This window comes from Scyliorhinus canicula, chromosome 9 (genome assembly GCF_902713615.1).
Source record: "Scyliorhinus canicula chromosome 9, sScyCan1.1, whole genome shotgun sequence".
NCBI classification, from domain to species: Eukaryota; Metazoa; Chordata; class Chondrichthyes; order Carcharhiniformes; family Scyliorhinidae; genus Scyliorhinus; species Scyliorhinus canicula.
This window is the reverse complement of record NC_052154.1, coordinates 185,274,962-185,299,965: the sequence shown is the minus strand read 5'-3', so window position 1 is coordinate 185,299,965 and position 25,004 is coordinate 185,274,962. Positions and strand designations below refer to the sequence as shown.

Sequence of the window (25,004 nt, the reverse complement as noted above, 5' to 3'; positions counted from 1 at the left end):
AACCAATGTTAAATCTCATATGCAACGTTGAACATGAAACACGTTGGACTGGATGCCCGGAATCAAGTAACTAATAAAAATGCGAGGCATCGGTGTAATTGCTATCACCATTCTCAATTTGAAATGCAACGGTGCAAAAATAATCCCTTCCACATTACAGCAAGAATAGTATTAATAATCCTATTAAAATATATCAAATTCATTCAGAACATTTGCAGAGCATTATATTTCCAATACTGGGGGTTTTTACTACCAACAGGTTTTTCCAATGATGGAGATGATGGTGCGGCAGTTTTAAAACCCTTCTATTTCATAGTTCTCTCCGTCTTAAAAGAAAATGCAACTGGAGAAAAATTACTGTCCAATCGCTAATTATGAAGTTAACTAAACAAATAAGCAGTTATTGTTTGATTCAACATATTTCCAATTGGAGAACTACTTTGTTTTAAATCTACTATTACAGAAATGCGAGCACATTCTAAAACTCCCGAGCAATTAAATGATGTGTAACTTTTATATAGGTCACACAGCTATAATGATACACGAGTTGCTGGCAAGTATTTTTGAGCGTAGGAAGTCACCCTTTCATCTACCTTATGATAGTGTGCATGGGGAACAGCCGACAGGCTTTGGTGTACTTGACAGTGAGCTCCTGATTCCAGGGCAGCGAACGTTAAGAATTCTAGTGTTGCCGCAGCTCTTGTCGGCTCCTTCAAATTGGTTCATGCAACGTGTTTCCACTGAGGATTTCCCATGTTGTTTTACATCACCTCACTTTATTTACTGAGCGTATAAACCAAGTGCTCAGAAACCGGCCAGCTAACAATGAAGAACGCCACCATTTAAAGCCAGGCTGTCATATTAGGGAAACTCTCAATTTTCATGGCCGTGCTTGACTTGGCTATTTGAACTTTGGTCATTTTACACTTCCTTTTGTCTGGTGATTGGTGTTGTACTCATTCAATTCTACTCCTCTGTGCACACCTCCAACAGCAAATCCTTGTTGGCAATGCTGACCTTAAGCACGCCATTCAGTCTGCCAAACAATAGTGGTGTTGAACGAGGGGCAGGAAAAGGAATGCCTTCATGCAGAGGTGAGACAGATGCTTGAGTAAATGGTAGACATCAGGTATTCACTCTCGGGTGAATGCAAGTCACATAAAAGCGGACTGTAAAAGCTACTACAAGTATATAGAAAGAAAAAGATTAATGAAGGCAAATGTAGGTCCCTGACAGTCCAAAACAGGAGAATTTATAACAGAGATCAAGGAAATGTAAGTGCAATTAAACAACTACTTTAGTTCTGTCTTCACAGAATGCTTCTTAGAAATGCTAAGGAATCAAGGATCTAGTGAGAGGGAGGGATTGAAGGAAATTCGTTTTTCTGGAAAAATAGTGCAGGAGAAATTAATGGGATTGAGTGCCGATAAATCCCCAGGCCTGATAATCTACATCCCTGGGTACGAAAGGAGGTGACCATGGAAATAGTGGATGCGTTGGTTGCCAAAATTCTGTAGATTGTGGAACAATCCCGGAGGGTGGAAAGTGGAACTCTGCTATTTTTAAACAGGAGGGAAGAAACCTGGAAGTACAGACTGGTTAGCCTAACATCGATAGTAGGTAAAATGCTGGCGTCTATTGTAAAGGATGCAATAACAGGACACAGAATGAGACAAAGTGTATTTATGAAAGGGAAATCATGTTTGCCAGACTGGAGGTTTTTTGAGGATGCAACGAGCAGAATAGCTAATGGTGAAGCAGTGGATGTGGTGAATTTGGATTTTCAGAAAGCTTTTGATAAAGTCCCACAGATGGGGTTAGTGTGGCCCAGCCAGTGTACCAGGCTGGCAGGGTCAACGTGCCCGTGTGCCAGAGGGAGTGCCAGGGTGCCACACTGCCCTATCCCCGACCATTCAGGGGTCTCTAATGGCCTGGGAGATAACCCCCAGGTGCGACTGGCCCATGTTTGCAGAACCTCGGGCGCCGGTAGATTCCCATGATCACATATTTAACTGAGCCTAATGGGTCATTAAAATATGCAGATCTGCTGATACTGCCAACTGAGGGCCCACACCCGGTGCTGAGCCAGTATCAACGGGTCTGCTCCATGGGGTGGAAGGTGAAGACGACCCGCTCTGCATCATTCGGCAACGCCTGACTCCTGCCCACAATAGCACTTTCAACCATCCGCTTGGGTGATCCCTGCATGAGAGCTGGCCATTCCGTAACACCGTCCCATCGAACCCTTGGGGTGGCGGAGGTGGGGACGGGGTCAGGGTTTGGATGGGGGGGGGGGGGCAGGGCAATGTGCGTTGGCTGACCTGTGGGCCCTGTCCCATGCCCACCGCTAACGGCCGTGCATTGCCGTGATGGCCGCAGCCATGTACTGTTGTGTCTAGGCCAAGCTCTGGAGTGCTGCTGCAAAGTCCAGGTGGCCCTGGTACATGGCAGCCTGCGCCAGGGCGGCCCCGTCATGTGCCCCAGCCACCACCCGCACAGAGTGCACCAGGCCTGGAATATATTGACCCATGGCCGTGTCCCTCACCCTCATGGCCTCCACCAAGACACCACCCATCCAGTGTTGGCCTGAGAAGCACGCACAGTCGGCACCATTCTTACCCCTGCAGGCTGTTGGGATTCCGCCAACTGTCCGCCTCCTCGGGGATTCCTACCTCAACATGATGTACCGATGCACGTCTGTGGTGTGCACCAGATAGCGCCCAGGAGCCACTTCACCATAACGCCCAACCGTGGTGAGCGGCTCTGGGATGGTGGGGAGTGTTGGAGACAGCTGTGCCTGAAAGTCGGTGTGGTCCGTGGACTGGTGCTGCAGGGGTAAAGGCTGCCTTTTGGGGAATCGCGTCGCTGTCCGATCCCACCTCCTCGCTCAATGTATCCTGGGATCGTGGCCAGGGGCGGGGGGCATTGGAATGGCCCTCCAGGTCATTCTCCAGGTAATCCTACAAGGCACAAGACATGATGCACGGTTGGATCGCAGGTGGGGGTGGTGTGGAGGTGGTGGGGTGGTGCCACAACTGCCATCGGGACACCGCAACTTATCAAGGGTGTCACTTGGTTCCATGATGCCAACCTCCGCCTCGGCGACTGCTCACTCTACGGGCCCACCTACCAGGTTCAACACCCTTCACTCTGCGGTGAAAGGGCTCGCACGTCCAGCAGGCTCCAGTCTGCTCTCTCTCTCTCTCTGCAGTTATGCGCCTGTCGGGGATTGGGGGCACAGAAAATACACAGTGTGAGGCAGTCGGATGCGGGCAGCAGAGTGGGTGGGCAGCTCGTGGCCTGTGTGTGCAGGGCACCCAGCCATGGGGGGCGATATGGGTATTGGCATGTGGTGCAGGGTGGGGTGCGAGCAGATTGCAGGCAGGTGGGGTTCGGTGGTCCTCTGGCTGGGGGGGGTTTGGTGCCAGGGGCTCCGTGCCGGTTACTCACCCTGGGTGCCCTGAGCAGGTTGTGCAGCTTTCTGTGGCACTGCTGGTCGGTCCTGACAGTGGGGCCCACGGCGGGATGGCCTCGCCATCTGTGTCCAGGCCTGGTGTACGGCGGGAGGTGACAGCCTCCTTCCTACCCCGGGGAACAGGGTGTCCCGCTTTGCCTCCACGACATCCAGCAGGATATCGAACTCCGCATTGATGAAACGGGCTGCCACTGTTCAGGGCGCCACCTTCTTGGCTGGAATGAGTGGGGAGTGGTTTTCCCAGCATTTTCCCTTTTCATGTTAGATTTTCAGCATCTTCCAATCCTTTCTGAAGTACTTTTTACTACTTGTAGTTTAGAACTACAAAAAAAAAGGTGATTGTTCCTGTGGTTCGAAATTCTACAAATTACTAAAGTTCCCATTCAGCTTCTCTGGGTTTCAATTACAGAAATCTAATTGATTTTTGTGGAAATGCCAGGAGAATGTAAAACATCAATAAAAAAAAAAATCAGCTGATTCAAAATGTCAAACAATTTAACTAAAACATGAAGTGCGACTTCCAGTGTTTCAAAATATAAAAGTGCTGTTGACTTCATGAATTTTCTCGAATCGATAGAAAATAAAAGAAAGCATCTTGGCATTCCACAAGTCTGGGACTACTGTGAAATGGTTAATTTACAAAATAATATCTATACAATGTGGCGGGCTCTCATGTCTGAGGCATTTAAGTCTCCCGAGTACCTAAAAACAGTACCTTCTAAAACATTAATTCAGTCCAGGCAGCATTGTGTGGGCATTCTTGTGTCGAATTTGAGTAACACTTTGTGTCAAACTTCAACAATAATCATCATCACTGCTGCAGCTGACGGAGGCAATTTGGCGCACTGAAAACAGCCGGGAAATTAATTTGGATATTTGCGTTTTAAGCTTTGCTTTGGAATCCATGAAGTATTCCAGACATCATCTCTTAACATTTGAACACGAGTTCAAATTTAAGTTAACCACTTTTCGAATTCCGTGGGTTAGCTCCCAATGCAAAACTGCACCTCAACCCCCACTGTCCCTGCCTCAGCCCTGTGGATCATTAGCATTCATCAATGCCACGAGCCATAGATTGCTTTGGAAGTTAACTGAATTGACATTCAATGAAGTCGGGGCAGCCGAAAGGAGATTTTTAATTATCGCTAAAACCAGAGTGAAAAAAGGCACATTTGTCATTAATCTTTTCTAACCCTGTCTATAACATAAACCTAAGTGGCTTATATGATCACTCTAATGTTTGATCGTCGAACGATTAAATAATCTGAAAATTATGGATGTATCATCTTTTTTAAAGTTATATTATCCACTTATCTGGTTTCAATCTTTCTGTCATGAGAGTGCAAGTTTTTTCGACTGAATTTTTCCACAACTTCTACCATTAGTCAAACAGGAGGACTGTTTACTGAGGCGGTACAGTCTCCCTGTTGTTTTCTTCCCCAGCCCCTCTTTTGTTACAATCCAAAAATAGAGAGTTTAGCTCAGACAGCCAACTCGAAGCACTCGCCCGATCTCGCAAATATTAAACCTTTTCCATCGAGGGCAGGTGAATTACTAAGCGCTGACTGGTATTTGAACTTCTGAACAGTAATCCGAAATTCTGCTCGGTGAGTTCTGGGAAGAGTTACTGAGACAGTGTTTAGAAGCTGCGCATCAATAGAGATATAGTCATAAACACAGCATGTTTCGGCTTTAGCTGTGCATATTGATTCAACTCCCTCCCACTTATGTGGCTCAGTAACTCCCCAGAGCCTGTGATGACGCCATTGGCAGCTACTGTTTAAGAACAAATAGAAAAGAAAACAGAAATAAATAAAAGGATGTTAATGTTAATCGTATTTCTTCTGCAATAGTTGGGCTTTTGAAAAAGTAGACTCCTGATGATGATACACGCTTTAGAAGGTGGCACTGTCACCACTCACTCTACAGCCATCATATTAACATGTCTTCAAGGCTAAACAACAGAAAATATAGTGCCTTAGTTAAGGGTGGCACGGTAGCACAGTGGTTAGCATTGTGGCTTCACAGCGCCAGGGTCCCAGGTTGGATTCCCCGCTGGGTCACTTTCTGTGCGGAGTCTGCACGTTCTCCCCATGTCTTCGTGGGTTTCCACCGGGTTTTCCAGTTTCCTCCCACAGTCCAAAGATGTGCAGGTTAGGTGGATTGGACATGCTAAATTGCCCTTAGTGCCCAAAAAGGTTAGGAGGGGTTATTGGGTTACGGGGATAGGGTGGAAGTGAGGACTTCAGTGGGTCGGTGCAGACTCGATGGGTCCGAATAGAACTGTATGTTCTATGTTCTAAAATCTGTACTAACATTAACGTGTGAATTTTTTAAACAATTATTTCATGGGCGTTTCCGGTAAGACCAGTATTTGTTGTCCATCCCTAATTGCCTTTGAACTGAGTGGCTTGCTAGGGCATCTCAAAGGGCAGTTAAGGGTTAACCACCTAGCTAATTCTGAACATACACCATATTTTCCCACAATTATTTCTGCTGATGGACAAGTTTAATCGGTGAGAAGCTCTGTCACAAAATAAAGACGTGCATTTACATAGCGCTTTTCATGATCACCGGCCGCCTCAAAGCATTTTACAGGCAATGTTTTTGAGATGCAGTTATTGCTGTAATGTAGGGAACATAAAGTCAAGGACATTTCCAAGCTCAGGCCCTGATGTGTGCAGAGTTAGTGGATCTCAGCTGGGGATGCACAGGGCTCCCCCACTTGGCGTCAGCATTCTTGACTCAAGACTCATGCATATGAATAATTACTATTAACCGAACAACTGGCAACCAAGGAACCCTATCTCAGCCACCATCCAGTGTCTTCCAAATACATAGGAAGGGGAAAAAAAGTCCTAAATGATTCAGAGAAATCCACAGAACATTAAAATTCGTCAACATTCATTGTGAATCTTTTAAAAATCTGTGTTTGCTTTTTAGGGATCAACTAGTCAGAAAAATGTTTTTAAATTACTGTTGGGTAAATGAAAGACGAGGGACTGGATTCTCCGTACCCAGACGCCGAAATCACGGCCGGCGCGGGGGCAGAGAATCCATTTTCCTGCAAGAAATTGGGACTGGCGCCGGTCCCCCAATTCTGCAGGCCCCGAAAAGCGACCTACTTGGGGAGTATGCCGCGCCACCTGGTGCCTACCTGGGGCCATTGTCTGCCCCTGACCGATCTAATGTGCTCCAACCACTTGGGATATTCGCGTGGCGGCTGCGGACTGGTCGGGGGCGGGCCGATCGGATGGCGGGGGGAATCTTATAGGCAGCCGGTAAATGGTTGTTCGGGCGGACAGGGTCGAGCGCACAGCCGATAGGGGGGTTTGTTTTTGGGTCCAGCTCCGCGGTCCGAGTCCATCATGGAGCACGGCCGCTGGAGGCCGCCGCCGTGCACATGCGGGGTCTCCGACCCGGAAGTGCGGGGGCCCGTATCTGCAGCAAAAGCTGTGAGATCTACTCCGGGTCCTGCTAGCCCCCAGCAGGGCTAGGAATTCGTGTCTCTTTGATGCCAGGTTTTCTGGTGTGAAACACCGACTTGATGCCAGCGTGGGGACATAGTCCCAATAATGGACAATCCAGCCCAAGGGCTCAGGAGTTAGGGGAAGGACGATATGAATGGTATTATTTGATCGTGTGTAGGATAAATGCCAACATGGGCTAGTTGGACCCAAGTGTCGCACTTCCATGTTTAATGTCTAATGTAAAACAGCGAAATATCTGCAAAACTCAACATTAGTGTTTGCTCATTTTTGACACACGCATCTAAGTTTGTCATTCCAAAATATAAACTAGCCAAATGCCGATTGGATGTGCGCCTTTTTATTATTCAATGAGATATATATTGCTGGCACGGACAGCTTTATTTCCCTTTGGTAAATGCCCTGAGAAGGTGAAGGTGAATCACTTGACTGATCTGCTACAGTCCACGTGGTGTAGGTATACCCACAGAGCTGTTAGGAATTAGTTCCAGGTTGTTGGCCCAGTGAAGGAATGGTAATATAGTTAGAGTCAGGATGGTGTGGCTTGATGGGGGAACTTGCAGGTAGTGATGGTGTTACCCTACCCCTACTGCCATTCTTCTTCTAGATTATAGGGAATGTAGAATTTGGAATGTTCTGTTCAAGGAGGCTTAGCAATTTGCTGCAAGCATCTTCTGGATGATGCACACCGCTGCCAAGGTGCACCAGAGGGTGCCAGTCAAGCGGGTGATTTAGTCCTGGATGTTGTTGAGCTTCTTGAGTGCTGTTGGAGTTCTATTCATCAGGCAAGTGCAGGGTAATCCACCACACGCCAGACTTGTAGATGCTGGAGAGGTTTTGGGGACTAGGGAAATGGGTTGCTCGCTGCAGAATTCCCAGCCTCTGACCTGCTTTTGTAGCCACAGTATTATATGTGACTGGTCCAGTTTAGTTTCTCGTCAATGATCAGCCCCAGGATGTTGATGGTGAGGGATTCAGCAATGGTAATACCACTGAATGCCACACTCAGTCTCCCTCTCTAACAGTACTGTGGGTGTACCTACACCTCAGGGACGACAGTGGTTCAAGAAGGCAGCTCACCACCACCTTCGCGAGGGCAACCAGGGATGGGCCTAGCCAGTGGCACCCAGATCCCGTAAATGAATTAAAAAGAAGTAAAATGCTGTCTTAGTGTCAAGGACAGTCACTCTCACCTCTGGAATATGTCTTCAGCATTATTTTTTTCATATAGTACTTAACTACATTCCATCAGATGTACGTACATAGGCCAGAATTCTCTACCCACCATTTGGGCAGGCAGGAAAGCCGGCAGGGCTGGAGAATCAACGCGAGCCCCAGAATGGTTTTAATGCCGGCGGGATTTCCTGTTCCTATTGCCCCTGCAATTTTTTTTTTAAAGACTAGAGCACCCTTTATAACAGCACCTCGATCTCCCAAAAACTCAGTCTCCCTCCGGGAGGGTGGCAGGCACGGTGGGTTCTCTGCCTGTGTGACGTTGTGGGGCCCGCCTCCAGGATTATATTTGACTAAGTGTCAAAAATATGGCGGGAAAAGTGGGCAGCAGAGTCAAGAGTTAAAAAATTCCACCCATGGTATTTGTACAGCTGTCACTTACGGAGTTTACCAAACGTTACAGCCTGAAGTGATCATCTAAGGACATATGTTCTAACCGCAAATGTTTGTCTGGCTTGTGGAGAACTTTTATTACTAATGGAATAGGAAATGTTTTCGAGAAATGCATGGTCAAAATAGTATTACCTCCATTTATTGATGGTGCTTTTCCTGAACAATAGATCGATCGAGAAATACCTTTGGTGTTATGCTAGGTGCTGCCTGTCGTCATCAACAGGATCTTGAATGTAATCATCAATGCAGCTTTACAATGAGCGGTACCTTTGATATCTGAGTGCATGCCAAGTAAAGATATGAATTAATTGCCAATTATAATCGTGTATAAGGATAGCCTCAAGGAAATTCCATGGAACAATATTATAGATTTCCAACTGCAGGCTGAAATCAGGGGCTGGATTCTCCGATTTTCAGGTTATGTCCTGACGTCGCCGTGGGAACGGTGGCGTTTTATGACTGAACATTAGGCGCAAAAGGGCCACAGATCCTCCGTTTGGTGGTGGGCTAGTAGGCAGGCAGCGTACAGCACCTGGCTCCAGCTGCCGATACAGCCCGGACAATTGCCGGGTCCATGGCTGCGCATGCGCTTGGTGGCGGCCTACAGCAGCCGTGCCATGCAACACGGTGCCGGCCGTGCGTGGACCCGGACCACCCCCAACAGGGCCCCCAGCCCCTGCCAAAGTCCTCCCTGCCTGCGGATCGGCCCTCCCCCCGACTGTGGCGGCGCTGGACTGTGTCCGCAGCCCCCACACCAAGCTCCCGATGGATAATACCACACGCAACCAACGCCATCGGGAACTCGGACAGTTGGGGGGCGGAGCATCGGGGAGGGCCTTAGGCAACGTCCTGAGGCTGTCGATACGGTGCGAGGCGCACTCCTAGAGTACAACGCTTTGGAGGGGGCGGAGCATCGTGAAAGTGGCACCGCCCCCGATTTTGTCGGAAACGTTGATTCTCCGGCTGATTGCCGAACACGATTTCGGCATCGGCAACCGGCGAATCCTGCGCCATGTCTTTCGTCATCCAGAGGAATGATTCTCTTTGGTTTCCGAGACCACTGACAGAATCTGGAATACCCCACTGGTAAGAATGCCATTGGGGGGAATTTTAACCTGCAAAATGAGGGTTGGGGGTGGGGTGCGATGTTGCTGTGCTCAAGGGGTTAAAATATCAAAAAATGCTGGTGTGTCAGAAAGCAGCAGGAACCCACTGATTTCCACATTTGACTGGGACACGTTGCAAATATATAAAAAGCCAATTGACTTGCAGATTTAACCCTGTATTCTGGCTTTAACTGCCAGCACGCAGGTCTCTCAGGCTGGCTAATGGCTGCATGGACAATGAGATAAGAACACAGCAGAGATTGACAGGATTGTGAAATGGACAGACTTGAAACTCTTTAAATACTGAACTACAACATCTGATTGTTTGCCTCAGTGAAAGGATTTTGCTCACAGGAGCTGTTCTGGAGAATTCTTTTCACTTTTCAAGATGAGCGACAAGAGGAAAAGCGCCATCAGTTGTCTTCTCCTCAGCCACTTGTTGCTCCACAGGAAAATGGGGATGAACATAGAGCTCCAACTCGCAAGGGGCAACACCCCCAACATAAGGCCTACAGGCAGAAGGTCAGCCTTCCAGACATGACTGAACATCAGAGTCCAGGAGTCTCTCTCTCTGCTGTTATTCACTCTCTTCCATTGCAACGTGAGAAAAAAGACCATTTCACGTGTGAGAAACGGGATGGTTTGAGAGGATGGAATGACAATATTTGTGGAGGATGACTGCGTGGGATGGGTGCGAGATGGCGGTAATGTATGGGTTGAGTGCAAGTGGTGCCTGTTCAGATGAGGATGTCAGGAGCTGCCTGGAGGTAGTGGAATGGGTGGAGCTGCGAAATGTTTTGGTGTGAGGAGTGCCGTGCGGGAGAGTGCCAGGGTAGTCAGAGTTAGGGCTTTGGCAGTTGAATGTGGCGTGTCACTCACTTTTCCAATCCTTGGAATCTTCCTTGGCATTGTGGGACCACGCGCCTGCTGCTCAGTTCGTTCTCAACTTCCAGCCATATGTGCTCGAGGCCAAGGGAATGGGCTCTTCCTCTTGTCTGCTGGGAACAATATGTTTCAGCTGGATCTTCCAGCAATACCTTCAGGGTTGCCTGCGAGACCTGGAGGGAGCAGGAGGCAGTCTTTCTACATTGAAACTTCAGCAGTGAGGTAGCTGTTTCTGGCCTGTCAATTGAAAAATGCTTCCATTCCATTTCTGCTGCGTCCCTTCAAATATTGAGCTTTTCACACACTTTGAGGGTTGTAATCCTGTGCAGACGGTCCGAATGGTTCGGATACCTGGATGTGGGCGCCAGTGCCTTGGCTGGGTTATAAAAGCATGGCAAAGCCCTCTCCACCACCTTTCATATTCTCAACGTGCGGCCACCCTCCCCAGGTCCAAAGATTAAAATTCTACTCCATGGGTGGGATTTTCCCGTCTTTTCTGCAGCGGGATTTTCTTGTCCCGCCAAAGGTGACCCCCCCCCCCACCACCACCACCTCGTGGCGGGTTCCCTGGCGGCGGACAGTCGAGACACCGGCAGGACCATAAGATCCCACCGGTGGCCATTGGTGAGCCGCCTCTGCTGCTGAAGAACACGCCACGGGAACGCCGGGAAATCCTGCCCCATGAATTTGCCGCCGGTAAATTCCATCCTCACTTCCAGATGTGCAGTGTTGTCAGTGGACCTGACCATTTTGATTCCTCATTTTAGGGCGCTTCATGTCAGGAATTCTGAGAAATCTTCGACTTTACTTGAAGTGGGTAGGTGACTGAAAAGAGCAACACAGGTCAATGCTGCTATTTGGAGGGGTAGTCTCGCACACTAATCTTTATTTTACCTCAATCAAAAAGTTCTTAACGTTCAAAAATGTCTTCATTTTAATCTAAAATAAATGTACTTCAGTTAATTGTTTCAAAAATCATTCACTCAGTTTTTTGTAAGCTGCCACAATCTTTAGATAAATCACACATTTAAAAATAAATGAATTGGATGAAAAAGTGTCCCTTTTAGGCAAAAAAAAAACTGGCCTCTCGTCTCGTTATAGGGTCTTTAAAATGCCTGTAATGAAGCATTTGTTCACCTATCTCAATGTCTCCATACATGACTCAGCATCAAATTTAGTTCAATAACTCTCCTGCGATGTCTCTTGGGAATTTAAACGTGCTATCGGAATAAGCTGCTGCTGCGGAAAAATCTGTTATTTCATTCCATGCAGATTAATTTTTTTGGCATTCAACAACTTAAATTTCTGCAACGCTCAATATGTACAAAGGCGCCTCAAAATGTTTCACAGAACAGCTAATGGCAACTGGACATTGAGGTAGATGAAAATAAGGGAAGAGGAAGTGGCTGACTCAGCACAATTCATCTCCGTACTCTGAACTATCATGTAAAAGGAATCATTCAAACTAATTGTTCGTCCATTATCCAGTCACCCCTGCCAAACCAGCGTTGTTTCGACATTAGGTAAGGTCACGATTGCGTTTGCCGTGCTGCTGAATCCATCATTGAAAAGTGCAGTCATCTCCCTCGGTGGATACATTCGTCCGAATCTAGCATTTGTAACATCGGTGTCACTCTCAACGTTCGCTGTCATTAGTGCATGAAACTGACAGCAACTTCACACACACGTGTTGTTAGATGTGGAAATCCAGAGGTTGCTGCCAGTAAGTTGAAATCGAAAATTGCTTATTGTCACAAGTAGGCTTCAAATGAAGTTACTGTGAAAAGCCCCTAGTTGCCACATTCCGGCGCCTGTTAGGGGCTTGTACGGGAATTGAACCGTGCTGCTGGCCTGCTTTGGTCTGCTTTAAAAGCCAGCGATTTAGCCCAGTGTGCGAAACCAGCCCCTTAATTTCCTGTCCCTCCAGAGGCTGCACTAATGAGAGTTAGGAATAATCTAGAAATTGCTGAATTGATTTGAATTTCCACGATTATTCTCGTTGTTAAAACCCTTGCAAAAGTTGTGACTTGCTGAACGAGGTGTAACTGGGATTTTAATGGTGCACTCAGCCATAATTACTCTTGAACAATATCTCTGGCCCGGAAAAAAACTGAATTTATATTTGGAAAATATCAAAATGCCTCCATTCCATAGATAAAAAATTTTTAAAATGGTTATATTAGCTTCCACCCACGTTCCGATCTTCATTTTGTGTTCTGTAAAATGACACAAAGTAAATGATAAAACCTGCTTGTTACTTGACATCTGTGAGAATTCTTCAAGGTAATTGGCTGCTTAGCCTGCTTTGTGACAGCACTGTTTGCTGGATGTCAGAAATTAATGTCAGGGTAAGTGAAATCTATGCCATGGAGCTCAATAGGTCTCAGTGGGCAGCTTTGTTTGAGGTCAGAGGTCACTTCAGCACTGAAGGCAAAATTCAGACCATTTAAGAATGGTCCCTCAGGGGCTGGTTTAGCACATTGGGCTAAACAGCTGAATTTAATGCAGAACAATGCCAGCAGCGCGGGTTCAATTCCCGTACCAGCCTCCCCGAACAGGCGCCGGAATGTGGCGACTAAGGGCTTTTCACAGTAAATTAATTGAAACCTACTTGTGACAATAAACGATTATTAGTATTATTATTGCCAAGCTATGGAACTGTGTCATGAAATAATTCAATGGAAGAGAAGCAAGGAAAGAAAGAGAGAGAATGCATCAAGAGCAGAAGCAAAGTTTCAGCAAAAAGAAAACATTTAGTTACTGTGGTTATAAATAGCATCGTCACTAAGTATTGTCACTAAGATACTTTGGTTGCTGACTCACAGGAGCTACCTAGAGGTTTCGCCGAGCTGGTTTAAATCATTTCCAGTGATAGAATTTGTAAATAAAATGTCTGGACATATGGCATCTGTCATAATATACATCCAGGTATATGATGGAGTGCAGACAGGCAATGATTGACACACAGGATGACCAGTGAGCACACAGAACACAGCGGTCAATCACCAGACAGGACACGACCACTGCAAAGCCAGAGGGCATCAGTTTTCCCGCCCTCTCGGGATCCAGCCTCTGAGACAGTCAGAGCTCGTGAGCAGTACAAACACCATGTGGTAGTCAGATAGTCTGGTCAGGCTAGCCTCAGGTCTCCAGTCAAGTCAGCATAGTGTCAACCCACAGTTAAGCATGTAATATAGTTAGATGTTAAATAAAATTGTGTTGCATCTCATCAAGTGTTGGAAGCCTGTCTCTCTCTCTACACTGCATCAAACGCAGTCCACATAGACCCAGCCTACCCAACACATCAGCATCCACATAAATAATTACTGAAGCACACGACGGTACCTGATGCGCTTTTCTAATATTTGAATATCCAAATCCCATTCTAACAAACTTTGATCCACATTGTGTATTATCATTGCAGACAGGAGATGGATGGCTAACTACTTGGGAGGAATCTTGTTGCAACATTTCTTCAAAAAGTTTGAATTGTTTACATATAAAAGAATATCTTTCAGTCACCGCTGTAAGGGCCCTTCGTGCTGATTTCTTTATTTCCCATTTTCTTTATTTTCCTGTGATCATTTTTGATCCAAGGATGTTTAAAGGACATATATTATTATACAGATTATTCCGTTGGGAGTTTATTATTACAACAGTTCAATCTTAACATTCTAAACATCCCCGGAAAGGATAATGTGACAACGTATGCTTTCTCACGGGTTTAAGTGCTGACCAGGTACCAATGTTCAGACTGGGAAGGGAACTGATATAATGAGGATGGGTGAATTAATATGTATTTGTGATTGCTGTCTTGTATACCTCATAATGAAACGTCGGTGCTCTGACATTTCATTCCTTTTAGGGAAAGAGGGATGTAAGGGCCCTTCCTGTTCATTCCCTTGCATGGTAGCACAGTGGGTAGCACTGTGGCTTCACAGCGCTAGGGTTCCAGGTTCAATTCCCGCTTGGGTCACTGTCTGTGCGGAGTCTGCACGTTCTCCCCGTGTCTGCGTGGGTTTCCTCCGGCTGCTCCGGTTTCCTCCCACAAGCTTGTTACGTCAAGTGGACATTCTGAATTCTTCACAGGTACCAGAATGTGGCGACTAGGGAATTTTCACAGTGACTTCATTGCAGTGTTAATGCAAGCCTACTTGTGACAATAATAAAGATTATTTTATTTTTCATAAATGGATATTTAATGGACAGATACCTTTAAGTCGAGCAGAGGAAGTGAGGAACTCAAAAGTCACTAAATGGTACACTTTTTTAGCATTTGAACAGCAGAACTCATAGACCTTTTGGCACACGAGAGATCGGAATGATTTGATTCGACTGGTTGGCTGGTGACCAATGAATTGACCAAAAGGCAGTGATTGGGTGCTATCTAAGTGGGATGGTTTTCAGAGAACCAAGGAAAGGACAGCCGGTCCTGGATGCTCAGAGAAGAAGCTGAGAGAGTCTCTGTCTCTTCCCTGTTCTCTAGAAAGGCTGCAGAACTGCTGTGTTTCTGAACCTACAGAGAACCTGGTAAAATCTACAGTGAAAACCATTACAGACTGAAGGCAGAAACCTCGAGCTGAAAGCTTAAATTGAAGGGAGGTGTTTTAGAATACAACCATCGGAAACAAAGGGACCAACAGGATTCTCATTCCACCGGCAGCACACCGGTGGGTTTCCTGGCCAGCGGTGGGTGGGAACGGAGCCCACTATCAGCGGTGCCACTTCGCTGAGAAACACGCGGTTGGGAAGGCAGAGAATTCATCCCAAAGACTCTGATACTTTACACTTCCATCATTATTATTACACCTCTCTTTTCCCCTGTTTGTTTCTCTGTCTAGTGTGTGTGTGTGTGTGTGTATGTATACATGTGTGTGTATATATATACACACATATATATATATATATATTATATATATATGGAACTAGAATAGTTAACCAATTGTATTTGTATCATACTTAATTATAGCTATTATTAATAAAATTAATTTTGTTTAAATTTACAAACCTGGTGACTGTAATTATTGGGCAGCTAAGGGCCACAGATTTCAGGGGCGGGATGGCCCAACGCCGGTGCCAAGAACGGCACTTCAGGGGGCTAGGCCGGCGGCGGAGGGTTGGTGCCACATCAACCGGCGGCAAAAGGCTGGCGCAAGTTGGCACATGCGCAGAACCGCGGCGTGGTTCCGCGCATGCGCAGACCGGCCGGCGTGTTCCTGCGCATGCGCGGGGGGGGGGGGGGTTTCTTCTCTGCGCCGGCCACAGTGGAGCCCTACAGAGGCCGGCGCAGAAGGAAGGAGTGCCCCACGGTACAGGCCTGCCCGCGGATCAGTGGGCCCCGATCGCGGGCCAGATCACCACGGCCCCCTCCCCCCACCGGGGCCGGATCTCCCCCCCCCCCCACGAGGACTCCACTAGATGGCCCACCAACCAGGTCCCGCCAGCGGGACTAGCCAGGAACTGATGGCCGCTCGGCCCATTGGGGCCCAGAGAATTGCCAGGGGGCCACTGCCAACAGCCCCCGACCGGTGTGGCGTGGGGTCGAAATCTGGCTCGAAATCTGGCACCAGAGAATACGGCAGCTGGCGTTGGAGCGGTGGGGCAGTATTCACGCCGTCCCCCGGGGATTCTTTGACCCGGCAGGGGGGGTCGGAGAATCTCGCCCCAGGTGTTTTTCTAAGAATTATTTGTTAATTTCAATTGTGTTGAGACTCCAGGTCAACTGGAGTTGGAATTGACCACTCGCTAGTTCAGTGGTCATAACAAACAAACTGTGTGTTGCGATAAAGCACAACTAATTGCTGTGGTATTATCTCAGTAATCAGCAATATTACATTCCCCATTCTACTCTGATATTCAGATGGCAATGCATCAACAATGCCGTTTCCTCCAGGTTCTCTGGTTTCCTCCCACAAGTCCTGAAAGACGTGCTATTAGGTAATTTGGAGATTCTGAATTCTTCCTCAGTGTACCCGAACAGGCGCCGGAGTGTGGCGACTAGGGGCTTTTCACAGTAACTTTGTTGCAGTGTTAATGTAAGCCGACTTGTGACAGCAAAGATTCTTTAAAAAAAAACAATACTTAAACCCATAACCAGATATTAAGAAAAAGAAATATACATACAGCTGTCTCTAATATAGAAAAGTTCTTACACAGATTTGTGGCATATTCTATTGACCTGCATGAACCTCGATTTTCACCATGGGGAGAAGAAATGAAATGAAATGAAATGAAATGAAAATTGCTTATTGTCACGAGTAGGCTTCAATGAAGTTACTGTGAAAAGCCCCTAGTCACCACATTCCGGCGCCTGTTCGGGGAGGCTGTTACGGGAATCGAACCGTGCTGCTGGCCTGCCTTGGTCTGCTTTCAAAGCCAGCGATTAGCCCTGTGAGCTAAACAGAAGGAAGAGGGTTTGTTAAAAAGGGTAAATGGTCACTTTGTAATGGATCTCTCATGATGATGACTCTCCTCACGGCAGAACAAGAATTCAATTTCCATTTTAGTATGCGTGTGAAATCACTGTGCTACAGATACTGGGGGCGGACAGCCTCGTCGCACTGCACTTGGTGATATGGCAAGGCCGTTGAATCTTGCGAGAGGCCTCTCGCAGGGTTCGCGACCCTCAAAACGTCTCCCGAGGTTCAACGGGTCTGGATCGTGGTCTGGATCTCGCCCTCACTGGGTGAGATCCAGGTTAGCATACTTAAGTGAGCCATGAGGCTGATTTAAATATGTCTGCGCTGGATTCTCCCGGGCCTGGGAACTAACAGTCTCGCCTGGGCGCCGAACAGCACTAGCTTCCACAAACATGGGCCAGGCATAACTGAATCTGGGGGGGGAGGGGCACACATGCCATTAGAGACCCCCAGGTGGTCGGTCACAGGGAGAGGTAGAACCCTGGCACTCCTGCTGACATCCATGCACCTTGGCAGTCAGGCTGGTAAGGTTACTTCCAGGTTGCCAGTCTGGCAGTGTCAAGGTGCCAGGTTGCTTGTGCCAGTGATTGTTCCTTGGGGTGCCATGCCCTTAAGAAGTGGGGTGAGTGGGGGCTCAAGGACCCCCTAAGAGGTCAATTGGATGCATTGGGGGGAGGGGTCTGGAGATCGCGGTCGGGTGACTGAGGGGGGTTAGAATTTCTGGCGGCATTTAAAAATGGCGTGCTGATCCGTGGATGTAATTGCGGCCAAATAAAAACAGCATCCTTCCCGGCGCTGCAGGTAGCGAGATACACCCTGCTAAACACGCCCGAAAAGGGACTCTGGTTTTGTTCTGCTAATCCGCGCTCATAGAGTACAATACATTTTTGTGTTTTGTCCCATGAGCCACTATCTTGAACACACAGTGCAGAAGGAGGCCATTCGGCCCATCGAGTCTGCACCGACCCACTTAAGCCCTCACTTCCACCCTATCCCCATAACCCAAAAACCCCATCTAACCTTTTTTGGTCACTAAGGGCAATTTAGCATGGCCAATCCACCTAACTTGCCCGTCTTTGGACTGTGGGAGGAAACCGGAGCACCCGGAAGAAACCCATGCGGACACGGGGAGAACGTGCAGACTCCGCACAGACAGTGACCCAGCAGGGAATCAAACCTGGGACCCTGGCGCTGTGAAGCCACAGTGCTCTCCACTTGTGCTACCATGCTGCCCTATCCCCCCAACATATTGGATAATTACGAGGATATAAATTTGTTCCTTGTATTTCTTTTTCATACAACTCTGCAAAGTCAAACAAAACCACTGACCACCAATTTGAGAATTCCCATGTATTCTCCCATTTACTTACAATTTATAACTTCACCAATTCAGCAAGGGGGGATTTACCGAGCAACTCGCCGCATGTTTTCTGGCGGCAGAGGCGGGTTCACCGGGATTGCCTGTTGAATGGACCCCTCGTCGCCGGGAAACCCGAGGCGGGGATGCGCCGTCGATGAGACCGGAGGATCCAGCCGGCATGAACAGCTGGAAAAATTCCAGCCAAAGGGTGGGATTTTCCAGCTCTGTCGGCTAGGGTGATCACCCAGTCCTGCTGAAGTCAAAGGGCATTTGGCCGGATTGCTGCATCTGCCAATTCGGAACCCACCACGACAGGGCCCGAAAATCCCGGAGTTTAGAGAGTGACAGAAAATCCAAAAATGTTACGAAATAATTTGTTGAATAGCACACTGGGGAACCCATCACAAAAACCAATGGCAATAATTCCTGAACTGAAAGGCTGCTTTGAGACAAATATACAGTCATTTGTTTTGAGTTTATAGAATGAATAGAGACTACAAGTCTGGTATAAAAATAGGACATAACTTGCCTGAAAGGATAAGTTAAATCCAAATCAATATCCACTGAGAATATTAGTCATACCATCCAAGATTTCATCGACAGGAAGATGAAAGCTCTCCATGTCTGGAAAATAACGACATAACAAGCAAGATAAAGAGGAGAACTCGTCAATTAGCAAAGGCAGAGGCAGAAAGAAGAACTAGGGAAATCAAAAACCAATTGTGGACTGAGAAAGCAAAGGAGCTGCACCTCCTTGCCGACAAGCACGACGACACCTAGGTTTTATTCAGTGCGACCAAGGCAATATATGAACCCAGCACCCCAGGCCTCAAATGGAGGAACAACGATGGAACCCTCTTGAGACAGAGGAAACTTCAGCCTTCGATGGAGGTAACACTTCAAAGAACTCCAAAACCATGATACAATCATCGGTAAGGGTGTGTTTGAGAAAATCCCCCAAATCCCCATCAAATATGATCTTGGACTTCCACCAAACATGGATGAAGTCAAAGCCACCATTAGACATTGGGAAGATTGGAAAGCCGTACGAGTGGTCGGGATTCCAACGAAGATTTTCAAACCTGGAGGAGAAGAGATCACCTGTCATCTCCATCAGCTGTTCCTGAACATCTAGGACAGAGAATAAATTCCTGCCGACCTCGGGGATGGTGTCAACGCCGCCATCTTCAGGAAAGGAGACAAAGCGGATTGTGGGCACTACCGAGGAATCTCCCTACTCTCCATCGCTGGGAGGATCACCACCTGAATCTTCACTAGCTGCCTCCTCCCAGTCTTGGAGGAAATACTTCTGGAAAGCCAGTGTGGCTTCCGACAAATCGTGGAACAACTGACATGATTTTCACTGCTCCACAACTTCAAGAGAAAGGCCAGGAGCAACATTAACCGCTCTACATGGCCTTCACTGATCTGACCAAAACTTCTAACTTAGTCAATTGGGAAATGCTATGGGAGACCCTGTCAAAGCTGGCTGTCCAGAGAAATTCATCAACATCCTCCGATTCCTTCACGATAAGATGTCAGCGGCTGTCCTCACCGACGGAAATAAGACAGAAACATTCAAGGTCAAGATTAGAGTCAAGCAGGGATGTGTCATCGCCCCCAACCATTTCACTATCTTCATTGCCACCGTCCTTCACCTCGTCAAGAACAAGCTTCCCAGTGGAATGGTCATCATCGACAGGATGGATGGAAAACCTTTCAACCTCAACCGGTTGAAACCCAAGAATAAAAGAATAGGGGCTGTTTAGCACACTGGGCTAAATCACTGCCTTTGAAAGCAGACCAAGCAGGCCAGCAGCACGGTTCGATTCCCGTAACAGCCTCCCCGAACAGGTGCCGGAATGTGGCGACTAGTGGCTTTTCACAGTAACTTCATTCAAGTCTACTCGTGACAATAAGCGATTTTCATTTCATAAACCAATACTGACATCGCTCATGGAACTTAAGTATGCGGATGACATCGCCATCTCCACTCTCTCAGAAGAAAATCTCCAAACCATGTTTGATACCTTCGTGAAAACATACCAGACAATCCATCTCAGCCTCCACCTTAAGAAGAGTCAAGTCCGTTACCAACCTGCCCCAGGGCAAGGTCCGATCTCTTCCTTCAAGGTCAATGGAGAAACACTATCAAATATGGAACATTTCCACTACCTGGGGAGCCACCTCTCATCTAAGGCTGACATGGATGCAGAGATCCACCATTGTTTCCAATCTGCAAGCACCTCCTTTGAACGCCCAAGGATGAGAGTTTTTGACGACCGTGACATTCGTGCTGACACTAAGATCCTTGTGTATAAGACCGTCGTCCTTCCAACTTTTCTATATGGCTCAGAACCTTGGAAAACGTACTGATGCCACCTCAAGGCCCTGGAGAGGCATCATCAACGCTGTTTGAGATGGATTCTCTGCATTACCGGAGAGCACAGGCTCACTGTACTCAGTGTCTTTGATGGCGCCGAGAGCAAGAGCATCATGGCCATAGTCATCCAAAACCAACTTCATTGGGCTGTCTATATGCCAAGTTGTCAGAGTTCTGACTGCCAAAGCAAACCTTCTTCATTCAGCACATGGAAGGCTCTTGAGCAAGACGACGAGAAAGGAAGTGCTTCAAAGAGACCCTGATGGTCTACCTCAAGAAATGCAATATAGGCGTCAACGCCTCGGAGATCCTTGCTTAGAAGACACCTACTTGACTTGGAGAAACCTCCTGATTGAGGGACACAATTCTTCGAGGACACACGAAGGCAAAAGGAGGCCCAGAAAAGGAGTCTGAGAAACGAATACCAGCGATCTGGAGTCCAAGGACCAATCCCACCTCCCAGAAAAACCTGCCTAGCATGCGGTCGAAGATGCGGCTCTAGGGTCAGGCTCATCAGCCACACAAGGACCCACAGCACTTACGACCAGTAACACGGAGTTTCTTAGGTTGACAATCATACTCGTTAGGGAGTGATCGCCAAAGAAGAAGAATTTGTTTTGAGTTTATAGAATGGGTCCTGAGTACAGGTTTAGTACCTTGCCTGAAAGGATAAGTTAAATACAAATCACTACCCACTGAGAATGTTAGTCAGAGAGCCTGGGGGTGGGATTTTGCTGCGTGTCCTGCGATGGTGGAGGGGAGCTCGACAGTGGCTGCTGCGGCAGGATCTTCTTGTCCCACTGTTGTCAACGGGAATTCCCAGTGAACTCACCCCTTGTCGCCAACACGAAAGTCCAGAAAATCCCACTCATAAGAGTTTTACAGCACAGAAAGAGGCCCTTCGGCCCACCCTGTCTGCGTTCTGATACATTACTAAGTTTTGTCTTACAGAAAAATGCCCTTTTGAAAACTTTGACTTCATTGTTTTTAAGTCTTTGATAAATTCGAATTAGACTCCTTTGGGAAGAAATTGATCCACTTTGTAACCGTTTTCCGGGTGGAAATTAAGGGGATGGGGTAAGGACCAAGTTCATGCCATAATGTCCCACCTTCAATCTATGCCAATTTAAAAGACTCCACTATATTGATAAAGTGGTTTGCTAGGCATTCATCATCTACTACTCAAAACAGACCTTGCCCCTATATGTTGATGATAATGTGGGCCCTGAGTCTATTTAAGGAGCCCCTCAACAAATTCATGTCCCGTTTAGATTGTCTTGAGTTTATCGCCAACAAATAGGGAGATCATGGGCGGTAGACTTAGAACTGAGATGAGGAGGAACTACTTCTCGCAGAGGGTAACGAATTTGTGGAATTCGCTGCCCCATAGCGCGATGGAATGCGAATCATTAAATGATTTCAAGAAGGAGACAGATACATGTCTGATTTTAAAAATGGGTTAAAGGGATATGGGGAACAGGTGGGGAGATGGATTTGAAAACAGGAAGAGATCAGCCATGATTTGTTTGAGTGGGGAAGCAGACTCGAAGGGCTGAATTGCCAATTCTGCTCCTAATTCCTATGTCCTATTCTCCATCCGTTCATGGCAGCAGGATTCTCTGGTCTTGCTGCAGTGAATGGAAGATAGGGCTGAGTGCCAAATTCACCATCCTCGCTCTCAGCGGTAGCTGGGTGGACTCGCAATGGAGAATTACGCCCATTGTGTCGTTTAATATACAGGAGATAATGGTCGCGCTGCAAAAGGTTCTCGGTCACATGCTTCGAGAAGGCTTGAACTAGAAGCATGATTGTGACAGAAATTTTAAACATAAGGTCATGTGATGACATGTGCCCATTGGGATCATACACTCACTTATAAATAATCCAATTAAAACCCAATCAGAAGTGGACAAATGTAATTTTTCCACAGGATTGATGCCAAAGACTTTCTCCTTTAGGATTACTTTTACAGACAACACTAGTGAGACAAATAGCAAACGTGCAAATTCTAATGAAGGGCAGGGCAACCCAGAACATATTTATATGAATATTACAGTTTAGGAACATTGAACTGATTTTCATGAAACCATAGAGCAATTTTTTAAAAAAACTTCGCACTGCATATCTGTGAGAGCAGATCTGAGCATCATGAAGGTCTCCACCTAGAACAGAGATCTGGGAGCTATAAACATCCAATCACCTCAGAAAGAAGATGTAACCTGTGATATAATTTGGACATTCTGAATTCTCCCTCTGTAACCGAACAGTTGCCGGAATGTGGCGACTAGGGGCTTTTCACAGTAACTTCATTGCAGTGCTAATGTAAGCCTACTTGTGACTATAAAGATTATTATTATTATAAATAGGCAGAAGTTGACGGAAGGTCAGTTCCAAGAACCATGCTTTCGCTGGCCACAAGAGGTAAAATAATTGACATGGGCTGATGTCTCTATTCATCAATTGGGGTTTATGTCAAAAGTTAAACGTAGAGATGCCAACCCTCCAGGATTGGCCAGGAGTATCCAGAAACTGAACATCAATCTGTAGAACACTGCTATGTGCAACACTAGAGGTAAATCATAGGGACATTAAAATTAAGTATTTAAAACATGTTCTTTGTACATTTTTCTTTGCAAGTTCTAAAAATATTGACAATGGGGGATGGGGGGGGGGGAAGGCTTTACGGTTGACAGTGCAGCACCATTCAATTGGGTAATGAGTCTTTTTGGGTTCCAATTGGTATTGGATTTGTTGGCCAGAAAATGGAGGGAGTTCGAGGGCAAGTCATGTAATGAAACCTAGGAATCTATTTGCTCACAGTTGGTAATCCAACTGTGGGCAGCACGGTAGCACAGTGGTTAGCACAATTGCTTCACAGATCCAAGGTTCAATTCCCGATCCCGGGTCACTGTCCGTTGGAGTTTGCACATTCTCCCCGTGTCGGCGTGGGTCTCATCCCTACAACCCAAAATGATGTGCAGGTTAGGTGGATTGGCCACGCTAAATTGCCCGTTAATTGGGAAAATATAATAAATTGATAAATTTATTAAAAAGACGAAAAATTTCCAGTGTGCAAAACTAAATGCTTTGAGAATACTAAAACTGAAATAATAAACACATATATCTATTGCGCATAAATCCGCTTCAGACTATTATATAAAGATGACGATGGTGGAGCTTATGCTGGGGAAACCAAAGCTTGGACTTTGAAATAGAGTACAATTGCAAATGAGCATACTCATGCAGGTTACCTCTGTGCATCTTAAAAACTTTACCAAATTCTTCAATTAAATACGATCTAAATAGCTACCACAATTTATTTGAATTAAAATGCACGCCATTAATGGCTTTCTTAAAAAAACAGCATCAGGCTGAAAGGGTCGCATGGTTTGGGGCAGCACGGTTGCACAGTGGTTAGCACAGTTGCTTCACAGCTCCAGGATCCCAGGTTTGATTCCCAGCTTGGGTCACTGTCTGTGCGGAGTCTGCACGTTCTCCCCGTGTCTGCGTGGGTTTCCTCCGGGTGCTCCGGTTTCCTCCCAAAGTCCAAAGATGTGCAGGTTAGGTGGATTGGCCATGCTAAATTTCCCTTCGGTTAGGTGGGGTTACTGCTTTAAAGAATTACGGTGGAGGTGTGGGCTTAAGTGGGGTGCTCTTTCCAAGAACCAGTGCAGACTCGATGGGCCGAATGGCCTTCTTCTACACTGCACGTTCTATGATTCTATGAACCCTGGTTAAGCATATAATTTATGCAATTAAGCACAAGTCCTTTTTCCAGGTTCTGTAAAGAGAGTTTTGAGCAGCATTTAGTTTTGAGGGACTTTACAATAAATTGGCTGGATTGAAATTTTAAAAGGGGGTCAAACCAGTGACCAAACCATTTGGCAAATTGCAGAATTACGGTAATGAGATTTCTTTAGCCGACACAAATGGCATCAAGCCGCCAAAGAGAGATTTATAAACTTGCCATGTCAGTCGTACTATTCCCAAACACCTTCAAGCTACGCATAAAAAAAACCAAAGGATTACACAGTCTATGGAGAACTGAACTCAAGGGGGTTGAAATGGCAGGAAAAGGAAGCAAGCTGTCAGATGCTGTGGCAATTAAAGCTATGACTCACATTTGGACCCCCGGCACAATTTTAAACCTCTTTTTTTTTAAAAATAGTGATTTACTGACGTGATAGAATTGTTCACTCTATGATAATCACATCATGATTTTTTTTTCCCCATTCAGATCCAGCACTCGTTAAAATTTAAAC

The 25,004-nt window shown here is 46.6% G+C and overlaps 1 protein-coding gene across 1 annotated transcript in view; it reads right to left on the bottom strand.

Annotated features, from left to right (window-relative positions):
* The window catches only part of mettl15 (methyltransferase like 15), an 80,871-nt gene that overhangs the window by 1,795 nt on the left and 54,072 nt on the right, over positions 1-25,004 (bottom strand). The window lies entirely within an intron of this gene.